The sequence below is a fragment of the Centrocercus urophasianus genome, unplaced genomic scaffold (assembly GCF_019232065.1).
Source record: "Centrocercus urophasianus isolate 14NV4802_14NV808 unplaced genomic scaffold, USGS_Curo_1.0 seq_2, whole genome shotgun sequence".
NCBI lineage: Eukaryota > Metazoa > Chordata > Aves > Galliformes > Phasianidae > Centrocercus > Centrocercus urophasianus.
The window spans coordinates 12,547,256-12,566,397 of record NW_024884755.1 but is presented as its reverse complement, the minus strand read 5'-3'; the positions used below and the strand labels follow the sequence as shown (position 1 = coordinate 12,566,397).

At 41.2% G+C, this 19,142-nt stretch overlaps 1 long non-coding RNA gene across 11 annotated transcripts in view; it reads left to right on the top strand.

Moving 5' to 3' along the window:
- Nucleotides 1-19,142, top strand: part of LOC122161891 — a 346,860-nt gene that overhangs the window by 132,756 nt on the left and 194,962 nt on the right. For 10 of the 11 annotated variants that reach the window (XR_006169331.1, XR_006169329.1, XR_006169335.1 and 7 more), the window contains 2 exons: nt 16,648-16,739; nt 17,995-18,082. This is a non-coding gene — a long non-coding RNA (uncharacterized LOC122161891). The remainder of the gene's footprint in view (nt 1-16,647; nt 16,740-17,994; nt 18,083-19,142) is intronic. The other variant, XR_006169337.1, reaches the window with a different exon arrangement.

Sequence of the window (19,142 nt, the reverse complement as noted above, 5' to 3'; positions counted from 1 at the left end):
TATGGATATAGTTAGTTATTGAAAGACAAAATTTCTTTGGATAAGAAACTTCAGAGCAGAGACCTTGCTTTCCTGCTGGCCTGTGATGTTATCAAGCAGTAATCCTTGTTAGTAATATTAATGTTCAAACATGATCAGGCTGGTGAAATATCTCTTTGGCTGCAGAGGAGATCTGGCAGAGCCTCCCTCTGCCTGCTTTTGGATCATTTTGTAGATCCCATGTACAGCAGCCAATTTACCTCTGAGTGGGGTGAGCATTTATGCATCGTCTGCTTCTGCCGCTGCTGCTGGGGCATATGAGACATCATCTCAGACTGAAATCTCACCTGCACCTCACGATGATGCCCTACAAAGACATCTTTTAGTTGTAAAGTGCTGGAACCTACTTCTCTGAATCTGTGTCAGCTGAAAGGTTGCTCTGAATTTCACCAGCTTGTTTTATGGCATACTAGAGAGCTCCTGTGTTAAGAAGACTTGTCTTAAGCAATCCCCTTAGTGTTCCTGTGAGAGGAGGCTATATTTTAAATACAGTAAGTCAGTCTGTCATCTGTCTCTCACGGGCAATTTGATCAGGCCCCATGGGGCAAAGTTAATAGTCTTGCAATATCTAAGATGCTCCTTTACAAGCAGCACCATTCACTTTTGGGTTGTGCTACCCATTTGCTAATTCCTGTCTCCTTGCAAAACTTCTCTGGCACTCTGATTTCTGTTTGACTTGTTAGGAGTGAACACAGCCCTGCATTTTTGGACAGCTGTCAATTTAACCAATTAAAAGAACGTCTTTGGATAGTTATCAGAAGCTGGAGCTGAAAACATGTTTGCAATTGCTGATGACATAGCTGTTTCTATTTGCTGCTCTCTCTTTTAATTCCAGAAAGTGATATTTTTTTTGGCAGTAGATATGAGAAAATATGTCACTGTGTATAATTACAAAATGCTGTTCATTTCTGTCTTGTAACTGTGGGGGGTTAGTTGGTACAATACATTTGGTTCATTGTTGGCTCACTCAGCTGCATGACATACACTTAAGTATATTATTAATTATCATGTTAATATTCATTACCATGTTAATATCCATGGTATTGCATAATTCTACATACCTCTAAAATGATGTTCAAGTGCATATGCAAGCATGAAAAACGCTGGGTGATCTCCTAGGAGTTTCTATTAAGCCTTAACTAAAATCACATTGCATACCTTTTCTAGGAGACCTGTTTGTTCGTGGGTTTTTTTAAAGGCTTTAACCCCACCATGGTTCTTGCTATGAAACAAGATTCCTCCCTGTGAACAGGCTTTGCACAGAGCTGCTTCAAATGGTCCTTGTGCTTTCAGCCAGATTCTAAATACAACCCTGCAGCACTCGCTTGACTTTAATTTCCTAGATTGCATCTGCCACCTCATCAGAGCAATTGGACTGTTGAGCACTGAAGAAACTGTATAATATTTCTGGTGGCTTGTATTTTTCACTTGATATGTACCAAATATGTGAATAATGGCTCTGTAAGGATCTGTGAATTTTTCAGTAGATAGCAAATGGTTTTGCAAGAGAAAATTCTACTAGAAACTGCATCTTAGAAACAGCAGTTTTTTAGGATAAGTGCTGAGCCTCGATTTAAATGCCCGTTGCCCAGAGATTTAAGAGAAAAGGCTTGATATATGGGCAGCACAACGTTGCAAATATTTCAGGTTCGACCTCCTGTGCGCTCTGACTGTCCTCACCTGAAACCACAGAAAACAATGGCAGTGTTGCATTATTTTTCAATCTCTATCAGACTTCTAATGTGTGTATCCCTATGGAAGTGAGGGCACATAGCACCTCCCATCCAACTCAAAGCTGTGCTTTTCCAAAGGCATCTTTGACTTGGAGGGAGGGCACCTCCTGCACTTTGCAAGCTGTTGGCTTTTGTTTCCCCCTGCAATTTCAGGCAAGTTTTAAAAGGTTTCAGTGATATTCATTGTCCATTTTTATTTCTCTTATTGTAGAGAACATGGTGCTAAGGGAAGGGAGAGGTGTAGCTCATCTTTGTGCCCATCTTGGTGGGCTGAACTGGGTGATGTCATGGCACCAAGCAGTTTATTGTAGGGTAAGGAATAGCTCACTGCCAAAGTCATATGTAGAGCAGTATATTTCAAAGTAAGTTTTGCTCTACAATCCTCTCAAAACATCCATGTAAATGAATTGTACAGGTTTAGCTCTGTTGTCACTGACATTGTCTTGGTTCTAAATGGCAGCACAGCTCTTCCCACACCTCCTGAGCCACATGGGGGTACATGGGGTACTCCTGTCCTCCACAATTACGTGCAATGGTCCCTGAATTACCTCTGGATAGACTGTCTTCGTATGTAGCATGGCTGTGTCAGTGCGTTCAGAAGCAGAGCTGGTAAAACACTGCAGTACAACAGGGCTCTGCTGCTGGCTGTCCCAGTATAGCTGGTAGAGATCTGCTTCTTCAGAGATTGCTTTTTGTTTCTGCAGAACATGCATTTTTTTCTGTGCTTCAGCTCCCCTTGCTGGGCTACGACTCATTGGCACTGTGTCTTCTGTCTGTGAACAGCAGGAGTACTTCTGAGTGTAGATGAAGCCTACCAAGCATTTGTGTGATGCCTAACCAGTGAGCTCTGCCCTTCTAAAAGAAATCAACGTGGTGCTATAATACTAATACTAATACTACTACTAATAATAACGTTACTTGGTCCACAGGTTGTGTTCACAAGCCACAAGGCTTATTTTAGGCTGGCAGACCAACTTGAACACAGCTATTTAGAAGTGTGAAATCTAAATTAAGATATTGATAATATCATCCCAGGATGGATATTTTGAATTTCTTTTTAACCAAAATTAGCATTTTATCTGAAAAAAGGAATGGAAAGAAAACTGCTTGCTCCACCAAGGTATATAAGAAACACACACAACAGCATTTAGATGTGATGATAGAACAATTGTTTTCCATCAAGCAAACCAAAGAAGAATCCATAATAAAATTTTACAAGTTAGCTGCCACTAAGAATAAACTCAAGAGCACTATATGAAATGAATTGGGTGTTTTAACTGAATCTTCTCTCAGGACAATAACTCTAATGTAGAGCCAGGGTCTGAGGAGGTCACCTGCAGAAAGCCCTCCTGGGGCACTTCAGAGGAGAAAGGAAATATTCTCCTCCCTGTCAGGTTCACTTCATGTCCTAATATGTCTGAGGATGTGCACTGAAAACATAATACACAGTCACCATTATGAGGCTTAGATAACAAGAGTCATTAAGAAATCTCTGAGGATAACAAACTTAACCCTGTATGAACTTAAGGATCATATCCTGCTACTACAGTGAAGAGTAAGTCATGTTGACTGTAATTGCGACTGAGCTAAAATGTCACTTACCATTAGAATCAAGGTGTTGGGTTTTTTTAGAATTACAGAATTTCTTTAAGAAAATGTGAGAATTCATAGTGGGCATCTACCAAACATAATCTGTAGTGATCTTTCCAGTGCAGTGAGAAGACCTGGATTTCCAGCTAGTGAAGCATTGGCCGTATCTAAGATTCTGTGTGGGCATGAGTGAGGTGCAATAATTCAGTGCAAGATCACAAATTAAAATACTGATTGAGAAATCTCTGCGTTTGTCATCACAAGTAGGTTCATAACTCCACAGCTTCTGTTCAGGCCCTCTGGATACAGCAGGGTGGATGGCAGCTCCCTGCAAGCACAGTGTGTTTGGTCTTCCACGGGACGTGCACTGTTCCCAATTAGGAACGGTCACAGATCTCTGCATCCTCACAGCTGGAGTGCAGGCCCCATTTTAGCCCCTCTGTATGAAACATAGAGACCTCTTTAATTCCCCTCGCCCAAATCCCTGCTCTCCATCCTACCACCATGTCTTCAAACCTTGAGCCTCATCTCATGCATGTTTTTTATTGCTCATTTTAACTAGGATGCCGTCAGTTTGAACAATTACAAATTGCAGTGATGTTAAAAGATCCAGGCAGCCCTTGCCAGAAGTCAGCAAGGCCAGGAATTAGCACATTCTTTGCTCTGCAGTGATGCAGGGGCTGTTCTCTTGGTTCCTCTGCCCCATGCCTGGCAGGAGGAAACCAGCTTGTCAAAGAGCTGTTAGCATTTGCCTTTCTTGAACTCCTACAAGTTGCTCACACTGGTGAAGGAGCTTGGCTAAGCATAGAGTTTTCAATATATCGTGTTTACTTAAGGGGTTTTAGGTACTAACAGAAAACATGGTGTAGATACAGACTAACTACAAGGACTGTGGATCATTTTTATTACTCTGGTGGTGCTTCTAACTCAGTTCAATTCAGTAAGGCTTTTTAGCCTGTAAACTATGAAAGTCTTTCGTGCTAAAAAAAAAATAAAAGAAGAAAAGGAAAATCCCTTGGGGATTTTTCAAGATCAAGAGTGATGGAAGGAGCCTTCTTCACAGCAGATTCAGTCCTTTGTGGCCACTGTCAGCAGCACCCATCTCTGCATCTCTGAGCTGGTGTCAGGGTGCTGCTCACAACAAAGCCATCGCCTTTCCCCTGGGACAAGGCAGAACTTTCCTCTCATCAGATTTTATTTCTTGGAAACACTTTTTATTTCCTGATGATCGAAGGAAATGGTTTCATGGCTTTTCTTTTTTCTTCTCTTTTCTCTTGCTTTGGCCACTAGATGCAATTACATTCACTTTTTAGCATGGCTCAAGCTGCAGTAGCTAACTGAAGGCTCTGAGCAGCACACTGTCTCTGGGGTGCTAATAGATACATACTCTCCAAGGGAGGCAAAAACTGAGTCCCTGTGAGGTGGGAATCCCTGCCTTTGTGGTCTTGTAATGAAACAGACTCAGCCTAATTCTTCACTCTGTACAATAAATCAGGAGTGATTTCTTTGGAATAAAAAGAGGTTGCAAAGAGATAAAAACAGTGACAGGAGAATTACTGCCCATCTCTGTGGAACACGCAGTTGGTTAAATCCCCTCATCGCTCAGGTGGTGCTGAATGTCGTGCAAGGAAGCGATCGTTCAGTCTGTGCTGTGCAGGATAGAGCCAGAATGTGAATGTGCTGGTGTGCAGCTGTTTCTCCCTCACTGTCACCGTGCTTTTACTCACCTTTGCTGCCGAAGTATTTGTTCACCTTTCTCCATTTGTAACTCAGTTCTATACCTGCACACATTTGCAACTGAGATTCAAACAAGACAATTTTGTGCTCGCAAAGGGAGAAGTACTTTACAGCTCTACCTGTTGTCTGTGTAAGTGCACTGATGCTTGACATACTCGCAAGAATTCCTTTCTCTCTGTGCCTCCAGTTCTCTTTGTCAGTAAGAAACAGCACATGCATAGTTCTAAGTGCTGAAAAGCAAATATTGACGTGATAAATTAGCTTTCCCCCCCCAGTGTTCTAAATATGGCTCTACTTTGAAATTAAGTGCACTACAGAATATTCAGTTGCAGCACATTGCTGGCATACAGTTTTTAAATTGTTAGTGTTTGGCAGCCCTTGGTTTTTAAATTCCTACTGATCACAAGTAGCTGGCACTAATCAGCTCCAAGAGTTATGGTACTGTGTACCCTCTTAAATGGCTGGAGTGCAGATAGACATCTAAAACTCCCATTTATAATAGCCACATGCCAGAAACACTTTACTCTGAGCAGGGTTTTTATTTTACTTTTTACATCTCTCACATTTTACATCTGGTTCAACAGTTCTGAAGGAAACTACATCTGATGTGATAGCAGGAGATCTATATCACACATCTCAAAACCTGCCAGAAATGCAATTTAAATATAGTTTTGGACAGAGTAAAAAAGTCTTATTGATATCAGATGTCTGGGCAGTGAGAAGTTGAGCTGTGTCTCTGCTTGATTTGCTTTAACAGAAGGAAATCATAAGGTGAAGTCTTGGTTCTACTAAAACCTCTGAAGGCTTTGCCATTAGTTTCAGCCATCAGTGTTCACCTTGCAGCCATAAAGTTCAAGCAAAGCTGGACAGCCTGATTGGAAAAGGCAAACATACAGCATTTTGCATGGAGCAGCACTGGTTGGACTTGTTTTCCAGTATGGGTAACTACAACCTCAACTGTGCTGCAGACTACAGAAACAGGTCTTTTCCAGCTTGGATTCACCACAAGTTTGGTCCAGGAAAGCTGCTTCTCCTGTCTCGCTTGATTCTAGTCTGTTTTCATGGTGCAGCCATAGAAATATCTGGAGTTTCAGGTAATCTGGCTTAAGTCAGAAGGAGTTTTATGCCTTGTTCATCTGTGAGTGCATGTACCAGCAGAGCTGAGCTGGACTTTGTGGGAGCCATTCCTCCATAATGGACTGAAAGGCGTGATCTGCCCAAATAAGCACCTCCTAGGGCTGGAGCCCAAAGGGCTGTGTGCACATCACCTGCTAGTGGCAGCAGGTTTGTGCTTGGAAATAGGAAAGCCTATGCTTTCAAGAGTTATATCTTTAAGAATGCCAATACTTGGGGTGTGATGAAAATCGGACCTCGCTGAGCCAGGTCTGAAAGCTGCAAGCAGTGCCTGTCAGGCAAAGGCTGAGGAACACAAGCTTGGGGGCCCATGATGAGACAAAGCACATGTGAAAGCACCTAGCTGTATTTTGTGCCAGCTGGTAAGAAACATCCCTGCACAGAGTCAGGGACAAAGACCTACTTTATTATTGCTGCCATAATTATTACTGTTTTATACTCCTGAACCTTAATGAAGGAACCAGGCCCCAGTGAGTTGGGCTCTGTGAGCAGATGCAGTTTGGCTCTTGTGAAGCACACTGCAATGTTGCCTCATTACTTCTGCACCAAACGAAATCAAAAGCTGTCTCAGAATTCAGTGGGAGCTGAGGGCAGGCAAAGGCTCACAGGGAACACTCAGTGTGCTGTCAGGATCAGGCCCGTAATGTGTAACTCCAGCCTCAAAAACTCATTTCCTTTGAAGCTCAGTTGAGTGTTACTACGACACATCAGCATGTTGCACCACACAGAGTATATCAAATTTGATGTCCTTTTTTTTTCCTTCCTTTTTCCCTGGGAACCTGTAAATATCCTCTGGTAGCAAAACCAGAGAGGAATAAATTCTCTTCGATGTATTTACAAATGTGAGAAGCTTTTCAAGTTGTATTTGCAATTCTCTTTCTTGCAATGACCTCTATTTTCATAATCCTTCATGGAATATCATGGTTTAAAGAGCTTTCTCTTCCTGCTGTTTTTGTTAAAAGGTTTTTGATGTGATATTTGGAAAGTCAAATTCTGCATTTAAATGTTGTGTTTTCACAGATATAAATGAAAGAGGCCATATTTATCTTTTTTTCCTTCTTTTCCCCTTTTCTGGGAACATCAAGCAATTCCACTCTTCTGCATATATTGTTAACTAAACCATGAGAGCATACAGCAGCTTTAATAGTTAGGCAATTGTGATTACATCTAGCTCGTAATTGCATTTATTTCCTCATGTATCTCCCAATAGGTAAGCATCAGTTTGGCCTGTATAGGCATGTGTTAATGGCAGGAAAATCATCCGACAGCATGGCAGCAAGGAAAATAGCTTAAGTCACTGGAAGTCTTTCATGTCATGGACACTTGCAAAGACTCTGTGCGCTTTATTTTTTGCTCACGTGTGTTTAAAATATGGATTTGCATACAAATAATCAACATACTGAATGAGAGCTAGGAGAGTGTGGTTGTGTGATCTCACACAGGAGAAGACAGAAATGGCACTCGAAGGGATCGATGTACAAACGGTTGTGGGCCCCATGCTTTGCTGTACATTCGATTGGCAGAAACACATGCAGACCTATGGAAAAAGGCAAACAGATAAAGAGTGCCATGTCAGGGGATGGTTGCTGAGGTTCACTTGTGTCCACATGCAATCTCATTGGTTTAATTGACTTAATATGTGGAGGATGGTGCTAGAGTCAGAGCAACCCACAGGGTCACGCTTGGCTCCTGTTAAAGCAAGGCTTTGCCAGGCACTAGCTCTGGCTCAGTATGACTGGAGGAACTGGCCTTCTGTTCACTTTTTAACAGAATTCTGGCTAGAAATTTCACAGATTTATGACAAAGCCACGATGCATGCGTTTTCTCAGAGAAAAGAAGGAGTTTCTTATTTGAAATGATAAGCACGCTTTTGTTTCTGATGTTAATCAGAAAGCTTGCAAAGATCTTCAAAAGCTGTATTTCAGTCAGCTGAGCAGTGTCTGATCCGAGCTGTCTGATCCTGAACGTGGCTCCAGCAGAGCGAGCTTTTCTCACTGCTCCTACAGACCACGATCTAGGCCAGTTTGTAGCAAAGTGTTCTGAAATTAGAGATACGTGAGATCTAGCGAGACCTGTGTGTAGCTAGAGGTGTGTTCTGTGTCAGCTCTACTGACTCTAATTGCAAGAGCAAGAAGTAAGCAAGAAGTAAGAGAAGAAGTAAGAACTGGGGAAGGCTGACACCTGTGGGTTGCAGGTACCAGGGGAGGAAGGAGCCCAGTGCTTTTTGCTGAGCTGTTGGGCTGGGCAGCCAGCATAGCCCAAGAAATGCTTGTACCATCAAAACTGGTTCCGCCTTCCAGGCAGCACAAACAAAGGAACAACATAACAACAGAAGTTGTTTACTGGGTATGTTGCTGCTCTCTACCAGGGTAAGGCGTTTTCCAGTTTTCTTGGGGGCAATAAAACTCCTGGCAAATGCTGGGCACACATCTGGGGAAGTTCTGCTCTTCTGTCTTGGTAGACATCCCCATCCTTTAGCTGCTCACAGTCTGACAGTCATTAAGGCATAAAATGAAATTTGTGAGTATGGCCAAGAACCACTAGAGGACTAAAATCCAATTTTTTGTTTTAATTTTAGTTTTTGTTTTTGGCTACTTTGTATTATTGTTGTGTTTAGCGTTCCCTATCTTTCAAATCTCCCGTTGAGTTAAAAACTTCCAGTCCAAGAGCACAGAGCAGCTGTCCTAATAGTTACTAACTTCTTTTTTTCTCCAACAAAAGGAGCCTAAGCTTCTCCTCCAAGCATTATAAGCAGTGGTGTGATTATTATGTGCCATGGCAATGTGAGGAGGAGGCAGCAGAAGAATGAATGTGGATAAATGAGAAAATAAAGGTGCATGATCTGTGTTACAGCACAGAAATGGGGCTTGTCTTCTGGCTGCAACTGAGGTCAAATTACAACATTGGAGCACTGTGTGAGGAAAAGCAGAAAGTTGGACTGGATTTTTGGTCTGTCCTCTGTGACACAATTTAGAGAGTGCTGAGAAATGTGGCTTCAGATCTGTTTCTGGATTTGCATGTGGTGTCTCTAAGAGTTATGTTAGCTTTTTCCATTTTGCCATCTAAAGATGTTAATATTTAGAAGGCTTTTTTTTTTTTCATAAAAACAGCAACAACATGGAAAATATTAACAGGAAACATTTAGATGCTGCAGGAAATTACAGCTGTGAAGTGTATCTCATGTTAGCAGAAGATTGAATGAAGCTTCTTCCCATGTGAACTTTTAAATCTACGAAGAAGAGCTGTGTTTCTCTACATACCTGCTGTTAAGTGGGATGGAATAAGTGAAGAACAGTATTATGGTGTGCTTTACTGTCAGTAGCCAAAGAATCAGTGGATACCTTTAAAGGAGGTCAGTTGCATAGTTCTTGGGAATCATGAATGTAGCGAAAGGTGTGTTGCACTTCTGCAGCTGGTGAGTTCCTGTCATAGCCTGAACCCTTCATTGCAGGCAGTGGTGACAGCAGGACACACGTGTGTGGCAGGCAGTGCTAGGATCCTGACACAGAGCATGGTCTTTAGTGCTGGGACAGTGGGCTCTCAGATACCAAAGACTCCGACAGCCTTAGACCTACAAGTTCAGAGCAAGCAGCAGAGCTGCCCAGACAGACAGGTGAATTAAGGCATGCTGAGCTTTGTTTGGTTAGCTAGCTGGCATGAGCCTAGTCTGGTTAATTCAATATTGCATTTACACTTTCATAATTTGTATCCCTCTAGCATTGCTGTGACTCACACCAGGTGATGGCTGTGCTCTCAGATCCTACCCAGGTTTCTACACAAGGCTTTTTTTCTGACCTGGTTGATCTCGAGAGAACATGGGAGCTGGCTGAGCCTTTCCGTGAGAGCTGCTCCCTTCATCCTGAGCAGGAAACTAACACGCAGAAATAGCAACAAAATGGAACGTAACCAAAGCAAAGAGAAAGAGGTAAACAAAAAAAAAGATTACAGGATTTTTTGTGAGGAAGTCTGTACTTCAGAAAATGCCTAAAATCAGAGATAAGCTTTTCTGCTGTTGTGCTTGCCCCACATGCTGCATGAGAGCAGGGGACCAACAGGAGGGTGCCTGAGAGCTGTGCAGCTTTGTGCTGTAAGCTCAGCCCAGCCACCGCACCGAGGAATTCTGTCCTGGCAGTGCAGGAGCTCTCATCAGGATCTGCACTCCCTGTATATCCACTTTGTACACCCACGGGATGGCATCAATTCTGCATGCGTGCTCTTATTCACAGAACTGCCGTGCTCTGCAGTCTGCAAGGGGCGGACATACCTGATCTGCCTCAAACTAACAAATCCCCCTGTGCTTAGAAATAAAGCAAACCTCAGAAGGGGGGAAAGTTCCCTCTTTGGAGATGATCGGATGCTATAATATAGTTTCTTTTGAGCCATATTCTGTTGGGCAGATAGCTATTGATGTGGTCCCCGTTGTCACTTAGGTATTTGGTTTATTCATTATTTTCATTTATATTGTTTGTGTAAAGCACCTAGAGGCCTGTGATAAGCAAATTTCATCGAATAAAATAAGCCAACTTTAGTAGGTCAATTAGCATTCTCCAAAGATCATACACTTTAGCAGGGAGTTTTGCAGTTTACTGCTGTTGTCCATGGAGAAAATGGAAAGCAACCCCCTTCCCTCTCATACGGTGTCAAATATCAGCTTTAAATTAGAATGTTACTTATTCTTACTGAAACTGGGAATTCAGTGTATGAGCTGACTAATCACAATGCTGTGCTCTGATTTCACTTCTGGAGATCATCCAATGAAAATAGCCCTTTTTTACCTACTGGGAAGAAATAGGCAAATACAGTCATGTTTCTAATGTGTTTACACAGTATATCAGCTCTTTCCAGGTTGCTTGCTAAATGCAGCTTAAGAATGTTATAAGATACAGGCAGGGAGATTTGTAATGAGACCAATTCAGTGCATTTCTAGTGTCTGTTGTTTACTTTATGGTTGTAAAATCAATAAAACTTAGGTGCACCAAATAATATAGCTCAGTAATGTGGCGGTGCATGCTGATGGAAGTTGTCCTGATGGTGAATTTATTTTACATTTGAGCATTATGAGCTTCCTTCTTTCCCTGCTTACACAACTTTTAGCTCTTTCATTGCCATCTTCCCTTCTCTTTTTTGGCTTCCCAAAGGGAGTCCTTTGAGATGCTTTTATTTCTGCTTAAGTGTACTGTGGTTCTTTCTTGATGCCTCTCCTCTTGAAGCTCTTTCTTCTTTCAAGGTGTCTTTTGACAATGATTTTTTCACTACTGGGAGTGCTAACAAATTATTTTGAGCACTATATTAAAATATATTAAAATTCTGTCTTTCATGTCCTAAAGTTAGATATTACCTTTATAATTTGTCATCTAAATAAGTGCTCTGATTTTTTGCTCGCAGTTTCATTTGCTTTTAGTTCTAGGCTTAGAGGACCTGTTGATGTGTTTCTACTTTGCTAATTAGGGGTTAAACTTGATGTCATATTCACCCAGACCAAGCCATATGAGCTGTCTGTCCTCAGAGTAAGAATAAGTATACTGTTACCAAGGGTTGCATTTGTGACTTTGGCCTTCCCAAGAATCAGTCTTGGAAACACGATGTTTTCTTTTCTTTGGCTAAGATTGGTCATCAGCCTAGTCATACAAGTGACTGGCTCTTTAAAGCAGAACCTTTCCATTACAGTCACGGATGTTTCTTCTTCCTACCTCATTCTTTCACCAGTCACGCCACAGTTATCACACACTACATTGCAATCCAAACATTCTGGTTTTAGTGAGAATGCATAAATTATTTTGATTTGTGATTGCTGTGGACTCTGAAAGCTTGTCCTGTGCTCATTCCACAGAAATCATTCTTAGAGACACTGCATGTTACATATGGTTTGGAAGGTCAACTTTGTAGGTGGCTTCAGAGCTGAGAGATTCTCATCAGTACTGAGAACCAAATCAAGCAAAATCAAACACAGAAGAACCACCACCAGCCTGACCACATTCAGCTACATCCCACTGCTAATATCAAGTTGATAGACTTTTAGTCCTGGAATGTAAAGAACCCAAGCCAAGCCAAAACAAAACTGAGAACCAACTACCACCCTAAATCTAATGAGACTTTATCTGTCTTGGTTTTTTTTTTCTTTCTGGGATATAATAAATTAAACATAGTATGAAATGCAAAAAGGTTACATTGAGACATATAATATTTGAAGGTTTAATTCATTTTTCTAGTGTATAAGACACAAGGCTATTAAATTTTTAAAGCAGTGATCTCCTGAAGTCCCTACTTTATGAGGGCTTTCTTCATAAAGATAAATGGTTTCCTTGCCAAATCAAATGCAGATTTGAAACAAATTAAGTTAATGTTCAACGGTACAAGGTAGAATGGATGGGGGAACTGTTTTATTTTGCATTGTAATAACCATATACACCTAAATCAATAGCTGTGGAAAAAAAAGGCAATAATATCACGTAACTGCAGGAAATGAAATATAGTGAGATGAAGGGGGGAGCGGGTTGCAGAATGAAAGGATTTGTATTGGAATAATGACATTTCATTAAAAAGGGAAGGAGTGCTATTGAATATAAGTCCATACCAGTAAATTCTATTTCTTATAATAACACTTGAGATGAGTTAAAGTTGCCCAAGTATTGTGATAGAGCATCTCGCTGAATTCCTTTCTCATATTATGCTGTAATTTTATGTTAAAAGAAAAATTTGAAATGTTAAAGAGGCAGTGCATGTTTTCTAAAGTGCTTTCTATTCCTCCTAATGTTTCATTTAACTTGTATATTATCCTGTGCTCCTGCAGTCTGAGCAAGAGGGAGTTTATCAGTTTTGGTCTTCTGTGAGCTTCCATTAAGGAAACAAAACAAAATGTGAATTCGACACTGGTGAAAGGTGTTGATTGAGAGTGCTGGGGATTAAAGCTCTCTTGTTATCCGCGGCACAGGGTTGGGCTGGTGAGTAGCAGTGCCAGCAAGCAGTAGAGCGAGTCCAAGCTCCCTGTAACATTGAAGGGTCAGATTCTCAGGAAGTGTAAATCAGCAGCTATTGAAGATACAGAAGTTAATACTTCAGAATGAGACTGTCTGCAATCTTTTTTTCAAAGCATCTTGAAAAGGAATCCTGGTTCCTCCTGGAGTAAATGGCAAAGATCCCACTGTTTTCAGGAGGATAAGGATTTTGTCCTCTTTGTGTCACCTCTGGAGTTTCCTTGAAAGAATCACCATATAAAATCATAGAACAGAATCGTAGAATTGTGTTGGAAAGGGCTCTTAAAGGCCATCTAGTCCAACTGCCTTGCAATGTACAGTGACATCTACGGCTCCATCAGGTTGCTCGCAGCCCGGTCCAGTCTGACCTTGAATGTCTTAAGGCACAGGGCATCCACCACCTCTCTGGGCGACCTCTATAATAAATAACTTTTTCCATATATCCAATAGAAATATCTTCACTTTTAGTTTGGAACCATTTCCCCTTGTCCTATCACAACAGACTCTAGAAGACAGGAAGCTACTCCATGTGTTTCGTGTCAGTCATTTCCTGTTTTGAGATTGCCCACAAATGGACCAGTCCCAAAGGCTGGGCAACTGAGAGATACATGTGACTACTGGAAGTCAAGATGAGACCACACTGTGAATGTCACCTATGTCAGATCTAGAGGAGCTCATTGGAGGGATATGTTCCTTTTGGTCTTTTGCATTAACTCGGGTGTCAGCGTGGGCATCGCTGCTGAACCTCTGCTGAGTGATCATCTGAAACATCACTTGCAGTACAAAAAAGAAAGGGAGATTGGCAGTGTCCTAATGCCTTTATTTCAGTTGTACCAGCATGGTTGGAACTTGAATGTCAGGCAGCTGCCTCAGAGCTTTTCCTTGCCATTCCTGTACAGTGTATGCAGGGCACATGAAGTGACCATAATCTCTTTCAGCAGTTTTTACATTGTCTTCTTTTGCAGACAATGTCATAAAAAACATTTAGCATAGAGCTAGACCTGTATTTGTGTATTAATGAAGACAGTTTTTGGAACTTAACTGTGACTTACTGACTTGCACACTGGTGGAAAAATAAGGAGTCCAAAACCAAGAGAACGTGGTACCTCTTAGTGTCAATCTCGTGCCATCATATCAAGACTTCTGTTACTTTTGATGTATTTCTGGCAATTATAGAAATCCATTAATGCTTTACTTGGATTTCCTGTACTAATTAAATAAAAGTATTTTGGTGAAAAATACACAAACATTCAGAAAACATTTGGATAAAACTTGGCTCATGAGAAATTGTGGCACCCTGTCTGCCCATCATAGGAGAGACATTTTTATTCAGAGCTCGTGGCTTAATTTCCTTTGAACAGACATCTGAACGATCCCCTGTGTGCAGTTAAAGGATGAAACTTTTCCCCACATACATAGCTCTGCATCGTTGTTCCCCCAATACAATTTGCATCTGTGTCATTGCTACTTATGCCCTGAGCAACCAACCAAGGAGCCATCCCTTTGTGCTGAGCCAGTGGGGGGCTTGCTTTGAATTATTTTTATACTCATAATGAGCTGTGTACTTCACTTGTTGGTTCATTTGTTTTAATAGGGATGGGTCAAGCAAATTTCAGACCTCATTCAGTTTGAAGAGACTCATTGCTAAGAGCACTCTAAAATTATATATATCTGTACCTGAGGATGTCTGAATTCCTTAGCATGCTTCAAAACAAGATCCAAATATGAGCTCGCTGAAGCAAATCTGCTTTTCAGAACTCTATATTGTGAAATCAGTACCCATCTGTATCAGCAGGAGTTAGTATCATCATATCCTGAACGATCTAGGGTTCATCTGGATTCCTATTAATATATCTCACCTGAGAACATTGTGAGCTACAGTTTTCATGCAAATGTATTTGTTTCATAAGTTCATCAACATGTCGACAGGACATGGGGTGACTGGTAGCATCTGAGGATCTGGCTGTCTTTGATTCAGGCCATGAGTGAAATGGGAACTCAGTGGAATTAAGTAGTCTTCTTAAATAAATTTTAAAAATGCTTTTTTTTTTAAAAAAAAAAAAAAAGAAAAAAACAGGAAAAAAAGTTTACACACACTCGCATGTCATGTGGCACTGGGAGTTTCATTTCACAATATGTACAACTAATCAACCTCTGATTTGTGCATTGCTATCACATTTTCTGGTTCTGTTTCTTCTGGATAGGACACCTGGCATGTGATCCTTTAAGTTGCTTTTTAATTTTATTCCTCAAGCAATTAATTATTGACATGTCCTAGAATCTGAGCTACTCTAAGCAACTGTTAGTGGATTTGTCATGTATGCTCACCACTAAAATTCACAAGTTGTGCTGTCCTATAAATTACATAAGTCAACTGGAGAACAGAAACAGTGCTGCATGGTTTATCTAAATAACAAGCACAGACTTAATGGTAAATATTCACCCTGAACTTTCCAAGAACATCTTGTAGCATAAAAAAATTTACTGCAGAAATTCTCAGATAGTGATTTTAGATAATCGGTAAATGTAAGAATTTCACTGTGTTGCAAGAACAGTAAAAAAAAAAAAAAAAAAAAAGATGAAATATACTGAATAAAGATTTTATTGTGAGTTATTTGCTCAGCTCTGCAGCAGCATCCATTTTTTCCCCCTATATAAAAATAATGAAGTCAATAAATGTGTTTAGGTGACCTCGGAGACTTACAAAAAGGATGTTATGAGATGGGTGAGCGCTGGATGCAGTATTTCATTCAGATGCTGAACAGCTGTTGCGGTAGACAATGCTGGCATCCTGTTTTTCACCATTAATGCTCACTTAAATTGCTTTTTGATTGTGTATATATTCTACCATAGTGTGGGAATGTGAAAAAGACTCCTAACTTGTCCACCATTCTGTCTCACCTGTCTGTGCAGCTTTCTCATGTGTAATTAGAAATGGTGCGTCAGGAAGCTTGGTGGGCACTGTGAGGGATTGCATCCAGCTTTGTCCAGATGCTGCTGATAAGCAGCCTGCTGGATGCTTTTGGCCACAGCCTCTTTCTAGAGCCCATTGGGCTGATCAGTTGGCCTAGTGCAGATAGCTAGGTACAATTTCCTTGTTCCCATGCACAAAAAAAGTAAAGGGATGGCCCCTTGTGCTTTCCTTGGATGTATTCCTCCTAGGAAGTTACCTGCCTTGGTTCCTGTCCGGTCCTAAGTGCTGTGTGCACAGAAATTTGAAAAATACTTTACAAGGAGATTAACAAATTAGCACGTTAGGACCAATTCTTACACAGATTAAACATTTGTGGCAGTTGTGCATTTCTCCTTTGCAGGATGATGAAAACCAGGGGAATTTTGTGTTAACAATTGACAACATGAAGAGAATTCTGTGTTAGCTTGACAACATTTTCTCTCCATTTTCTCGGAGTTCAGTATTTATTTTCCTTCCAATCCAACAGCTGTTCAAGTGGAGGGGCACACCTTGTCAATTGCTGAACGACCTCCTTTGTAAATTGAGTGAGAGTGTGGGATTTGCCCTGGAGCATCTTTTGTAAGTAATTAGTGCAAATCAGTCAATAGATCTGTGTTAGCAGCACCTTAAAAATTGCACTAGTTTGGAAAATGTTGCAGTCTATTATATGCTATCTCTTTTAAGTGCCATTGGTTTAAAATGTGAGAATAATTAACCATTTTTAAAAACAGATCAGTAGTACTTTTGATGCAGATGGCTTTATGCATTTATGCAGCAGACTGCTGACACGATAGATACCTGCAGTCTTCCACTTATTAAGTATAAATGTACTTCTGAGGTATTTCCCCATTAACTACTTACACTGAAAAAACAAGGATATAGAATGATCCTTTTGACTTGCTAACTCTATGGGATGTTCCAGCAGCTCCACAAATTTTCTTCATACATGAATCGTCTGTTTTGCTGAGCTACAGCAACCCAAGAGGCAAGCCAAATGGAGGGGCTCTGATCTTATTATGGGGTGGGAGGGGAAGGGTTGAGCTGTATAGATGTGTTGGCTACCATGGGAGGCTGCTTGGGATCCCTGCTGTGAGTCCAAGGACCGGCTGAAATGTCCACTTTGGCATTTCAGGGTCACACATGGCTGTCAGACTCCACTGGCACTTCATCTTCTGTGGTGCAGTTTTTTCATCTGCAAGGTACAGATGCTGAATTGCTCCAACCAGCTCTTTGCCCCTCACTGAATTCTTGCTAATGGAGCCAAGTCTTTTTTTTTTTTTAATGGAGAGAGATATCATTTGAGTCCTCTGTCTTTGTCAGATTTTGTGGTTTTGCAACTTCATGGTTCTGATTCCTTTTCAAAGCAGTCTGCCTTTCAGACCCTGGGGAGATGAACTCCAGTGAGTGTGCTGACATGAGGAGCGCTCTCAAAAGCACATCTAGAGGCCTCCACTCCTTCATATTCACATACCGGAGCCCACTTGTTTGTTGCTTGTATGAATAATTGAAAAAGAGTTTTCAGTAGTTTAGAAAATTTAATCAGAACAGAAAATAATCTCAGATCCTGAATAATACTTGTTTGAAAATGGTGACCACTGTATGTCCATCACTCTGAGATGAGCCTGGCCTGCCTTTCTAGCTGTATGTAGAACACAAGCTGTTTAGAGGACTAAAAGACAATTTTTTAGGTTTTTTGTTGCTGTTGTTTTTTTGGTTTTTTTTTTAAGAACTGTAATTAAGCAATCATAACAGCCCTTTAAATAAATACAGCTTGCATTTACATTTTAACATGCACTTCTGGTATTTGTTTAATCCTTATTCACCCCATCTGCAGCAGGCGTTCTGAATTCTGCCACTGCCATGACAGGAGCCTTTGGACTCAAGCTGCCATGGTGCCTGAAGTCATCACCAGGCTGGGAGAGGTGAGTTGAAACTGAAACGCCAAACGATTAGAGAGATGCAGTGTTCTACCCCACTCAGATCCAGATCTTGCAAAGCAATTAAAACTTAATTCTCATCAGAAATGGTGTACGTTCATCTCAGCTGTATAAAGTTCAGCGTTCCCCGCAGTCAGAGACCTGGACTGGCTTTTCAGAGGAGCTCAGCAGGCACCAACCCTTGTTAAGAACAACAGGGTGCTGCTCAGGATTGAATGCCTTTGAACATCTGATCGTGTCGCTTTATTTATTTATGTAGATTTGTGTATGCACAGATATATACAACATGCCCAGGAACAAGCATGCACACACACGACAGCTCTAGGGCCTGGATTTTCAAAGCATCCTAGGAGAATTCATCAAGAGATGGGTGCCTAATTAAAATTCATCTCCTTCCTGCCTTTGGCATAACTTAAACCTACAGCTAAAACCTAATACCAAAGCATGACTCAGGGGCAGCAGCATAATTCAGTAAAACCCACAAGAAGCAAGCTAGGCAAATTAGCCTTCCTTTCACCAGCCCTACAGTTCTCCATTTCTTATTTGTGAGTATGGAAGGAAAATGACAAATGAATGCCAAGCCTGTAAAATACTGCCCGTAGGTGGGAGTCTGGGGTCGGGGGCTCTCTCTGCCATGTATGTACATACTCTCAGCAAAAAGAGTCTGACTGTTGCTGGGACTACAGTGTGCTGTTGCATGGGTGTGTGAAAACCATACCTGGGTTACAGACTACTTTCAGATACTTTGCATTGGAACTGCAAATCACAGTAGGAACAGTATATTGTCTCCCTTCATTACACTGCAAAGCAACTGACAGATTCCCCAGAATCCTGTCCTTTATCTCTATTTACAAGAAGAAAATCCTGCATCCTGAATGATGATTTACTAAACTGATGGTTTTATAACAGAATGCAGTGCTGTTTACATTCTAGCCTTGGTCCCAGGGGGGAGGAGGGCACCCGAGCTCACTGCCTCGCATCTATTCTGCATCCAATACGGCTAACTTAAAGAGCCCACCAGAGGAGGAGATGGAAAATGTTCATC